General features: G+C 46.1%; 1 long non-coding RNA gene across 1 annotated transcript in view; it reads right to left on the bottom strand.

The window, feature by feature from the left end:
* Positions 1-12,128, bottom strand: part of LOC122914302 — a 30,179-nt gene that overhangs the window by 4,715 nt on the left and 13,336 nt on the right. The window lies entirely within an intron of this gene.

The raw sequence follows: 12,128 nt of genomic DNA, 5'->3' as shown, positions 1-12,128 counted from the left end.
GGAGAGGGTCCATTAGTTAGTGTCGGCACATGAGGGAAGGATGGCCTTGCTGGTTTCCATATCAGGACTTTCCAGACACGATGTGCTGATACACAAATGGACGGTGGCGACTCACTGAAATCTGGTTCCAAATCCCTCTCCACCGCCAGCTCTAGGCCAGGAGCACCTCTTGCACGAGGCATGTCCACAGCAGATGGAACTGTGAGACAGACCTCAACATGGGAGCGCCGGCCAGAATTTAGTTACCTAGGGGAACTCCTGCCCTGCCTAGGGGAGATCTCTCAGCCTGGGAGGGCAAAACCAAACCCTATTTTATTTGATGTCACTTTCTTGGGAACATCATCTCTGACCTTTTTTTTTTTTTTAAAGATTTTATTTATTTATTTGAGAGAGAGAGACAGTGAGAGAGAGCACGAGCGAGGAGAAGGTCAGAGAGCGAAGCAGACTCCCCATGGAGCTGGGAGCCTGATGTGGGACTCGATCCCGGGACTCCAGGATCACGCCCTGAGCCGAAGGCAGTCGTCCAACCAACTGCGCCACCCAGGCGTCCCCATCTCTGACCTTTTAAGATGAGTCAGATTCCCTGACTTTCCCTTCCTGATGCTTATGCTAATTAGAAATGAATCCATGTCTAAATCAATTCCAATATAAGCTCCACGAAGTCAAAGACATTCGCCTGCCTGGTTCTCTGCTGATTCACAGCGCTCAGAACATTTTGGGCACAAAGTAGGTGTTCGATAAATTACCTGTTTATGCTCTGTCTCCCGTACTTGTCTAGAACTCCCATGAAAGAACTGGGTCTGTCTTATTCTCCCTTTGTATTCTTAGCACCCAGAACAAAACCTGGCAGGTAGTAGGCCCTCAATAAACAGTGAAAAGTGAAGTACTTAAAACTTTTTACATTGAATTAATGATATTAATTTTATTTAAGTAGTAAAACTGCAAAATAGTTGGTTTAGAAAAAGAGGGTAAAGTAAAAAAACCATCTCCCGTTAATATCACCCCTCCTGTGTAACTCCTTTAATTATTTGCTATTTTTCCTTTTAAAGGTTTCCACTGTGTACTTTACACATAATTATAATCAGGTTATTTTCAGCACATGCATGTACACGCGCACGCGCAGAAACACACACATACATATCAACTGTCCAGGTGGCAGGGAGTTTTATGAATTTAAGAGCAGGAAGGGAGGCCTGGATGGATAATGTCTTTCTCATTGTTATAATTAATTGTTGGTCCTACAATGGGATTGATAGCATCATGGGAACTGCTAGTGAGAAACATTTCTTTCTGAAGTTTCAAGTTTCACCCCTGAGGTCAAGGCAAATCTGGCTATGGAAAAAATTCGCAGGTTAGAAATAACCCACAGGAAAATGCTTTATTTTTATGCTCGCAAATCAGGGAAACTTGCTGTGGCCGCGTCTAAACATAAACCTGTTATGTCCACTGCAGTGGGCTTAGCGGCTCAGGGCTCATTTCTCAGCCTTTTTCATTTGGATCATTATGTGGAAATCAACCCAGTTTCTTTCCTTAAGCCCCTAGTGACACATTGCCAACAAGTGATTCAACTGTAATTATAGAAGTGAGGAAACCACGGCATAAGTTAAAAAACAAATCAAAACCCTGCTCTATTACATTGAAAATACACTTCTAAACATTAAGAGGGGAAAGGTTCTACTCCTTGTAAGGACAGTCTATAATGATGAAATGCCTCTTAACTGACAATGAGGAAAATCCATCAAATTTCTTACTGACAAATAACGTGGACAGGAAGTTGAATGAACAGTTTACTCATCTGTTGGTGGGGGAACGCTTTCAGAGTTGGAAACAGACTCTGTTGCCTAGAGGAAAAGAGATACATCTTAATCTTGATCTTGACCTTTTGTCTTTTCCCCCCTGTTTCTTATCTGAAATAGAAAGCAGGAGTTTTCTATTTCTGAAATATTCTGAAATAGAAAACAGGGGTGGGGAGGGGGAGATTTATCGGAGACGAATAAAACAGCACTCCTTCAGGATGCGGGTTAGTAGAAAAGCAGAGGAACTGGGGGCTAGTCTAGTTCTGTGCCCACCTTAGGGCATAGGTCTTTCTAGAAAAACCCTGGCTGTGCAAACACTTGGAAAAGCGTATGGTCAAATGTAGGTATTTATTTATTTATTTATTTACCTTGAACTCTTAACCCCAACTACTGACTACTGAATGAGCCAGCCAAGCATCCCTCAAATGCTTTTAAAATGAGGTCTAAGTCTCCATAGTGCGGGAGGAAGCCATGATCTTGGAAAGCCCTGCTGAGGAATTTCCACATCCAAACTCCAGCCACCATGGAGGAAACAAGCTGAGAACAAGAACCCAGGACTTTTTGCATATTGGAGGCCCCAGAGATAAAGAGAATGCAGTTTTCTTAAGCATACAAAGGATTGCCAAAGAGGTGCTTGATAATAGCTGAGTTTAATGGGAAAGAACATCTCCATCTGTTTCTACTTCTTAAAAATTTCCTTTCTTATGATGTTAATGTATTATTGAAACTCAGATGGTGAAATAAAACAACTTATGCAAAAATTCCAAGACAATTAGCTTTCTAGGGCAAAATAATAAGTTCTATCTCACTTTCACCAGTTGTTAACTGAAATTGCTGGGTCTGATAAACATTAATGGTCTCTTTCACAGGCTCCATTTCTTTTTATCTTATTGAATTCATTTCTTCATTCAACAAATACTCATGGACTATCTGGCTGAATGTACAAGGAAGAAATAATTAGCTTCCCCAGGGCTGGTCTTCTAGTCTTAACTCTATTGTGCATCGCGAAGATCCACAAGGAGAAACTAAAGAAGGAATTGCAAGATCAAAGTGCCATTTGGAATTCAGAAAAGAACATCAGAGGCGGTAACAGTGATTGTGGACTCTAGGTTTTCCTCTCCTTCCTGGGCACACAGACGGAGGACATTTCAGTTGCCCATGCCTTTAGCTATGGTCACAGAACTGAACTCCAGTCAATGGAATGAGATGTTACATTCGTCACTTTCAAGCCTGACCCATAAAAGCCTCCCACACACGGATGAGCTCTTTTGCTCATCCAGCTGGCTGAAATTGAAAGGAGCTCATGTGTTGAAGATGACGGAATCCCTGTCATCAGCCTGGATCCCTGCGTGACCGCACAGAAGCCTGCCCTGTTCCCCCATCCAGGGCTAGTAGGAGAACACAAAATACATTTCAGTTATGTTGAGTCATTATACACTGGGAAGTGTGCTGTTCCAGCGGTTATCCTAGTTTAACTAATACATATGGCAACTAGGTCTTCAAATTTGGGGCCTGTAAGAAGGAACAGTAGAGAGAGATTGAACAGCGACAGACGCTTTTAGTATTTGTCATAAAAGGTTTCAAAGGGCTTGGGGTTCTCATTCTGATTATCTCAGGGACGTGCTTTCTTGTAGGATCATCTTTATTCTCTTCTTGGCCTTAGTTCTTCCATGCAAAAGAGAGTTTTTATGTATACATATATAGATAAATACAGATATAGATGTAGATATAAATATATAGATACAGATTTTTTTTAAAGATTTTATTTATTTATTTGACAGACTGAGATCACAAGTAGGCAGAGAGGCAGAGAGAGAGAGAGAGGGAAGCAGGCTCCCTGCTGAGCAGAGAGCCCAATGTGGGACTGGATCCCAGGACCCTGAGGTCATGACCCGAGCGGAAGGCAGAGGCTTTAACCCACTGAGCCTCCCAGGCGCCCCAATATAGATTTTTTTTAAGGTGAAGTATAACCATTATGGTCCAAAAGCATAGCAACCTACTGAACTCCTTCAAGGGCAAATGGAGATGTGAAAGCAGAATCTAAGGCATCAGGAGGAACCTGGTTTTCTGTATGTGTTCCGCCAACCCAAGCCTGATAGGGGGTCCACAGTAATGTCAGACACCTGCCCCTTGAGCCTTACCCCAGCCCTGGGCCAATGGGAGTGTGGCCTCCGAATAAACCAGGAATTGACAATCTATATCATTGTGCGAGTGGGCTCTGGAAATAGGTTCTCTTCAGCAGTCTTAGCCTTCGGTTAGGATGCCTTGTTTGAAAGTGATAATAAAGCCAAACCCAACTGATTGAAACTAATAGAGAATTTACTGATAAACCAAGTGCAAACCCCAGGGGCAGGAGGTTAGTGGATTCTAGGACGGCTGCGATGCCATTATGACCTGGTCTCCCTCTGCTTCTCCTCTTTGTTCAGCTCTTTTTCATCCTTCAGACTCCGCTCCACATGGTGACAAGACAGCTACAGCCACCATCAGCTCCCTAAGGTGACCGGTCTGCTCCAAGCCAATCTCATTGGCCAGGGAGGCGGAGTGCAGTGATTGGCCAGTTGGGGTCACATGGCCAACTCTGGAGGCTGGATGTGAGGACTCTATGTGGAGCTTAGAGTATGGTGGAGGGGGCTTCCCAAGGAAATATCAAGGGCTATTACCCAAAATAAGGAGATGGGTGCCAGGAAGGCAAACTACCCTGGGTAATTCAGGTCAAAGTGCTATGCTATACCTTTATGTTTCTATGCTCTCTGTGGTGCTAACACACCTCCCTGACTCTTCTAGAACCTGGGGAAGGGAGACTGGAGCCCTAGCTAGAAACTCCAGCTGCAGGCTACAAATGCTGTCCCACTTGCATACACCCTCACTTAGCGCTGGTTTCTAGGCTTTCCTAACCTGATGTGGGCTCCATACCCACATGAGGTGTTTTGGGGGTCAGCGGGATGGGGACAGCAGCTTTGGGCACTTGAGTAGAATTTCTTTTTTTTTTTTAATTTCTAAAAAATATTTTATGTATTTATTTGAGACAGAGAGAGGAGCTGAGCAGGGAAGCCAAGCAGGGAGCCCAATTCGGGACTCATCCCAGGACCCTGAGATCATGACCTGAGCTGAAGGCAACCGCCAAACTGACTGAGCCACCCAGGTGCCCCTCTTTAGCAGAATTTCTGCCTATGCATTTTGCAGTTGGATTCTCTTACTTCTCCGCTGTCTGATCTCTGTTGTCGCCCATCTCCCATACACAGTCTGCCTGCCCCATCGGGCTGGGCTCCTTGGTTTTCAGCATCTGCCTAAATTCCACTTAGGTTTTGCTCATGCTCCTTTGGACTTAATTGTCAAGTTCCCAAGAGAGAAGTTTCCATCTTGTTGGTCCGGTGGTGTTTCTGGTTCCTACTTTCCCTCTCCTCCCAACCTCAGTCCCACCTGCTCACACAGGCAGCCCTGCTCGGCAGTCATCTGGAGACTCCATCGGACCCTGCAGGCTCATCGGATGTGAGGGTTGGAGAATAGCGACCAGGAGTGGGACAGTCAAGTGTCCTCTGGACCTCCTCAGGCCAGGGGAACATGCTCCAGAATTGTGCTAGAACTCTGACCTTGTGACCCTTCTCTGGCCTTGGAAAATGGGAAGACTGGTGCTGTTTATAGCTCTGAGAATGAAATCATTTTTAAAGTACATGTCTGTAGCTAATCAGTGCACAGGCCTGAAAGCCACTCATGGACAGAAAACATCTTGAGTCCTGACCTAGGTGGAAAAAAGGAGAGGTATTGTGGCTTTCCCAGAGATCCATGGGAGGAGCCATCCTTCATGGCTCCTATCATCAATCTTGAGGAAATTCAGGATCCTTCAGTGGGTGATCCCCCATGAAAACCTTCTTAAAGAAATTTTTGAATCTTAGAAAAAAAGGGAAATGCCTTCCTATTTGGAGATTGGTGAAAATAACAATAATGATAGTGGCTGATAACTACTGAGCCATTTCTATGTTGCAGACTAGGTTAGAAACCTTTTCTGTATCTCACTGCACTGAATCTTTACAACACCTGCATGAGATGAGTATTATAACCCTTACCCTTTATAGATAAGAGAATGAAAGCGTGAAAAGGCAAAATAATGTGTCCATGGTTACACACCTAGTAAGTGACAAAAACTAGGGTTCCAACACAGCTAGTCTGACACTAGGGGCTGTGTTTTTCACCTCTACATTATAGGGCTTCGTTTTAGAAGAGGCTCAGGTCATATAAAGGGCTTATACTGAGCAAGGGGCAGTCCCAGGTGGAACACTTCAAACCAAGAACAGGCAATAGGCTGTCAGGCTCGTCCTCACTTAAAGATCAGGCTCAGCCCCTGTCCCATGCAGGGAGAAAGCAGGAACACCAGCACTCAGAATCAGATTGCCAAGGTCAGAATGGCACAAGAGGCCTGAAGCTGGGTGGTCAGGGCTGGAGAGGAAGGTGATCTGCAAGGAAGAAATTGACCTGGCTCATTTCGTGCTGGTGTTTCCCTCCTCCTGTGTGTATGCTCGCTCATCGTTCGACCCCTTCGTACTCATAGACTCTGAACCTCAAAGCATCAAGCAGAGACTTTGCAGTAGGTTGAAGAGGGAGGCAGAGGTGGTCAGCTGGGGCGTGAGAGACACATCAAAGTATTTTCTGCACAGAGCGCACCCCCGAGGGACCACGCAGTACCTGGGGAACTCACGGAGACTGAAGGTGTATGCAGAAGAGAGAAATAGGAAGCAAGAAAATGAGAATGAAAAGAGGAAGGAGGGCAAGGGTGGAAAAACAGAAATGGACGTGGCCGGAGGTCAGACTCATGCTCTGACGATGATTGCTGTCTTTCCTCGGTGCTGCCTGTGAAGGAAGAGGGGGACCTGGGTGGGGCAGGGGGGACAGGCTGTGCCTTTCAACCTGGGCTTCCTTCCCCTATTCTGTCCACTCTTTTTAATGCATTTTTGAGTACAAAATGTCTCTCCCTAGGCAGGAAGAGCTTCAGTAATGAGATGCCCAGAGTTAGTCATGACACTCAAGCTTCTTGCTGGAAAGAAATATTTTTTTTATGTCATCATAAAACTACCCAGCTCACTTAGGTCTGCCGTGGGAACGGTGGCTCTGAGGACAGAGGGGAGATTAGAGCCTTCAACCTGGAGTTAAGGCAAAGGGGAGGGTTGGGGACACCTTCTCTCCCCCAGCCAGTGTCAAACTGGCCTTTCTGCTATGCCCTAGTTAGTGGGAAGTGACACATGGCCGTTAGGGAGGAAAAGGAGGAGTCAAATGGAGGTTCCTGGCCTGGTCCAGTCACACCAGAGGAATGAAGCCTGTGCAATCGTCCCAACGACAGGTTCTCCCTCTGGGGAAGGAGAAGGAGGTGTGGGTGCAAAGGGGCACACGTCCTTGAGCAGCTGCCCTGAACCCTCGTTTCCCTGGAGCAACTTGTTTTAGCTCCTGTCCTATAGCTCTATGAAGCCAAGGCTGGTCTGCCAGGCTCCGTCCCCAGACCACTCCCTCAAAGCAGAGGCAGGAAGACCTCTGGCCAAATGTTGCTTAGTCATTTCTGAGTCATCTTGGATGACAGCCCATCTCCGAGCCTCTGTTGCCTCACCCGAGAGTTGGGGGAAATAGTGTCCATCCACCCGTGCTCCGCGGCTCAGAGAAGGTGAACACAATGCACCACCTGCAAAGCTCAAAGCATTTTATGTACAGATATATTACACAGTCGTCACTCACAGAGCCTACATGATAGTGTTCAGGAAACTTTTCCTTCCAGAGATGGAGCTCTGAAGGTCTTTCTCACCTAAGCCCTGGAGACACAGAGACGAATAAGGCAGGTGACTGCCCTCCAGGGCACATGACGAGCAGGTGAGACAAGAGAGGCAAACATCTGATTAGAATCAGTGAGATGAATGTGCCGCTCTGGAAGCTCTCAAGAGAAAACAGTATCTACCCAGGGGATATTGGAGGTCGGCATATGACCTGGGTAGTGATTGGTAAAGGAGGGACATTTTAGGAAGAGGGGAGCCCATGAACAAAAAGTAGGGGGACTGCACATGACCCAGAATATTGGGAACATGATGAATGGTCTGAAGGGTTGGAGAGGGCAGCCCACGATGGGAGCAGCAAGAGGGAGGCAAGGAAGGTAAGCTGATCAAGACTTAGAAGTGGCTAACAGAACTGAAAGGAATCCCATAGAACAACACAAGAGGACATTTTGTAATGGAAACGTTCCATATTGGCACTTTCCAATATGGCAGCCACTGGCCACATGCAACTATTAAACATTTAACATGTAGCTAGTATGACTGAGGAATGAAATTTTTAGTTTTATTTCATTTCAATATACATTTAGACAGCCCTGGATGGCTGGTGGCTTCGATACTGCAGAGCTCAGCCATTGAACTTCCGATGGTAACTTTAAGTGTGTGGAGGGACCCCTTGATGCCATACCTCGGGCAGTTCCGTAAAACAAGAGCTCCCACGCCGGCCTTTGTCATGGTTGTGCTGTCAATTGCAGGAGCTGGGTTGAGATACAACCTGTTTCCTAGTCTCTAAGCTGTACATCTGCCTAGAGGAAGGTGGGCAGCCTCTTCCACTTCTTCCTAAGGCATCACATGGGCTGGCAGCCCCGCTTCCTCTGATTTCTGTCCTCCCTGATCCATCTGCGGGTAGAGTCCAGCTTCCTCTCTGCTCCTGCTTCCTGGGCCAGGTGAGCACACCTGGGGAGTGGCTCAGGCCCGGCATGCTGGGTGTTGTCTGTTACTGGTAGCACTGGTCAAAGTCAGTGGGCTGATTTGGGTTTTTTTGTGGTTGTTTATTTTTAATTTTTTAACTTTTAAAAAAAGATTATTTATTTATTTATTTCTGAGAGAGTGAGAGCCAACACAAGTGAGGGGACGGAGAGAGGGAGAAGCAGACTCCCTGCTGAGCCTGGAGTCCCATGTGGGGTTCCATCCCAGGACTCTGGGATCATGATCTGAGCCTAGGGCAGATGCTTAACCCACTGAGCCACCCAGGTGCCCCCCGGCCCTTTTTTAAAAGATACACAGTGTTGGCCCAGGCAGGGTTTAAAAAATATTTTTGAATTATTAGCTTACATTTAAAACCAGGTAAATTCTCTTAGAAATCCAGAATTGCTATCTTTTCTGGTCCTGTAAATCCACCGGGCAGCAAGGACCTGAAGCCAAGTAGTGCCTGATCTGGCCGCAAAGAGCAACAGCGGGGATGAGAGAGGTGGAAATCTCAGAAACTTCACAGTTAAAGCCATCAAACTGGATCCCGAAGGTACAGAAGCTGCTGTTAATACATCCTTTTCACAATTCATAATTGCTTATTTATAAGGACTTGAGAGTTTCGGTGTGTAGAGGAATAAACAAAATAAAGATCTTTGAGATTGGGGCGCCTGGGTGGCTCAGTAGGTTAAACCTCTGCCTTTGGCCTGGTTCATGATCTCAGGGTCCTGGGATCAAGCCCCACATCCGGCTCTTCAGGGAGCCTGCTTCCCCCTCTCTCTCTCTCTGCCTACTTGTGATCTCTCTCTGTCAAATAAACAAATAAAATCTTTAAAAAAAAAAAAAAATCTTTGAGATCATTTGGTTGAGCCGATTGAACGCTGTGGTCCCAAACCACAGCAGCCTGCAAATAAAGGCTTGGAGGTAGGAACCCAGCAGGATTTGATGAACTCCAGCGGTTCCTGCTTTGGGAGGGCTCCAGACCTGTCCACCCCTCCCCCCACGGCCTCAATAGTCTGGGGAGCAAATCCCCAGGAATGTTTTGTGGACTCACACATGCTGAGGGCACAAAGACGTTTTTGCTATCCAACACGTAATAGGCATTCAAGGAATGGGTTCAATGAATGGATGTGTGAGAGAGTCTGTGAATGACTTTAACACTGGACCCGGTTTCCTTCTACATATTATTATCCTCAGTGTATAATCTACTTCAATTCTTATTAATGAATCTTGACAAAATACTAATATCTGTTTTAGTTAGAATCTGTTCTCTTAAAAACAGATACAAGGCAAGGTTGCTTTGATTCAGAGATGTGGATTAGAGCGTCAGGCTTCTATTTTTTTCTGGATATATTTTGTAGTCTTGTAAAGTACTAATATTTTTATTGCCCCAAATAAAAACTAAGCAAAGTTTAACTGTTATTCCATGGAAAACCAAGAAAAAAAAGATTGGGTAGTGTTGTTTGAAACCAAGGCAACCAAAACTAGCCCTTTCCACGGGGTTTTTGTGAAGCCATCAGGGCCATCTTTGCTTACAACCAAGCAGCTGGCCCCGGGACCTTGTGTCTTGCTGGCCTGCAGATGTTTCAGGGAAAAGTGATGCGATTTTCATACCCTTTTACTACAGTTCTCTTGTCCTAGGACTCCACTGGGGGAGCCATAATTGTCCTCAGAAACACCTCCACCCTCCCTCTGTCCACTAGTTAGTTAGTCCTTGTCCTTGAATGAGATGAATGTCACTCAACTTTGCCTCTCCTTGGGACAGGGAGCTTGTTCCTGCAATTAATTCAGTCCCGGGTGGGAGAAGGTGCCCCATGGGTCCTCCAGACTGGTTCAGACATGTCTGCCCCCCGTTTAAGTTACCTTGTGTGATACGTAAAGATGGTAAACACATCAGAAAGAAAACGAGACAAGAGCTTGACTCTTCGTGGCTGTCTGGTGGAGCTTCTTGGTTAGTTAGCGTTAGGCTCCACTTAACAGGAAGACATCCCTGGTCTTGATCCCCATCCTAAAACCAGCTCTGACACTTTGATAACCTTTGCCAATTACAAGGTTTGTTTTTTGTGTTTTGTTGTTTGTTTTTGTTTTTGTTTTGTTTTGTTTTTTTCTCCATAAACATCAACAGGCTGGAGAGAAATCTCCACTGTGAAAACCTGCCTTTTAATATTTTAAAAATAAGTCTCCAGTGCACTTTAGGGCAGAGGGACAATAAATTACAACTCACTATGTGCCAGCAGTTATGCCAGTTGTAAATCTTATTAAATCCTTACAAGGGCCTGAAGAGGATCTTAATCGCCCCCATTTAGAGATGAACAGTAGAGGCGAAGAGTGGAAATGGATTGCCCAAGTAAGGGGCAGAGCCAGAATGCAAATCCAGGTTTTTCTAACTGCAATGCTTGTGCCCTTAGTGTTGCTCTTCCAGAGAGATCATTTTTCTTTTTTTCTCATTTATTTATTTAAAAGATTTTATTTATTTATTTGAGAAAGAGAGAGAGCATGAGAAGGAGGGTGGGCGGGGGTGGGGAGGGGCAGAGGGAGAGGGAGAAGCAGACTCCCTGTTGAGCAGGGAGCCCAACTCAGGGGCTCTATCCCAGGACCTTGGGATCATGACCGGCGTCAAAAGCAAATGCTTAACCCATTGAGCCACCTACATGCCCCTGTTTTTTTCTTTAAAACACCCCAAATCATGCAACATAGTTGGCCTCTGCGTTACCACTGGGATCTCACAAAGCACCCTATTCCCACCATAGTCAGATGCTCTGAATAATGCACATACCGTTAACCTGGAAAAGGAAAACCTACCGTCTGAACCATGCTGGGAGAGAGAAAACCCTCAGAACCCCAAAGCAATTGTCAGCCCGTGATAAATGCCATCAGATCGCCCCGCCCAAGGCTCAGCCTCAAACCTTCTGCACGGTGTCACTCTGAAGATAGCCCAAAAGGTCTCATAGCTTCCTGGTTGTTAAAACAGCAACTACAGTAGCAGGAATTGAGACCTACAGATCAGTGGGGTAGAAATGAGGAAGGAAGTGGCATGCTGAATGACGCTTTCCTCCCCAGCTTGCCCTATTCTTTCTAGATAGAGCCCAGAACATGCATAGTTCCAGTAGGATGATTTGATCAAATGCCGCACATTTTCTATCCATTTCAAGGCTGTTCAAATCTCCATGTATTTTTAAGTCTGGGAGGAGGTGGAATTCTGGGACATTGTGCATCTAACTCTTCTAGGCTGACTGGACACCGATAACCCCTCAGGAAGGCTTTCCTGAGGATTTGCTCCCTGGAGGGCAAAGCAGGGGTGATTCCTTGTCACCTCCTTTTCCAAGCACACAGAGTCCTCCTTAGTTGGGGGGGTAGTGTAGAGGAGATCTCCACCCCCAACCCTCCACCCCCGAGGGCCCTCGTGGTTTCAGGCTTCTGCACTGGGGCAAGAGGGAAGGTCTAGTTTGCTGTGGTCCCATCTGCCATCACTGCATCCTCGTACTCTCTGCCCCTAACCACTCTCCTGGGTACCACCCTCACGTTCCATGTGCCTGGATTATAGCTTTCCTCTCTCTGCCACCCCTCAGAGGCCGGAGCAGCGGCCAGAAGGGCGGTGCATTTCCTTTCCTTGTTG

This window comes from Neovison vison, chromosome 7, assembly GCF_020171115.1.
Source record: "Neovison vison isolate M4711 chromosome 7, ASM_NN_V1, whole genome shotgun sequence".
Lineage (NCBI taxonomy): Eukaryota > Metazoa > Chordata > Mammalia > Carnivora > Mustelidae > Neogale > Neogale vison.
Note: the sequence above shows the minus strand (reverse complement) of the source record. Positions and strands in the feature narration are given on the sequence as shown.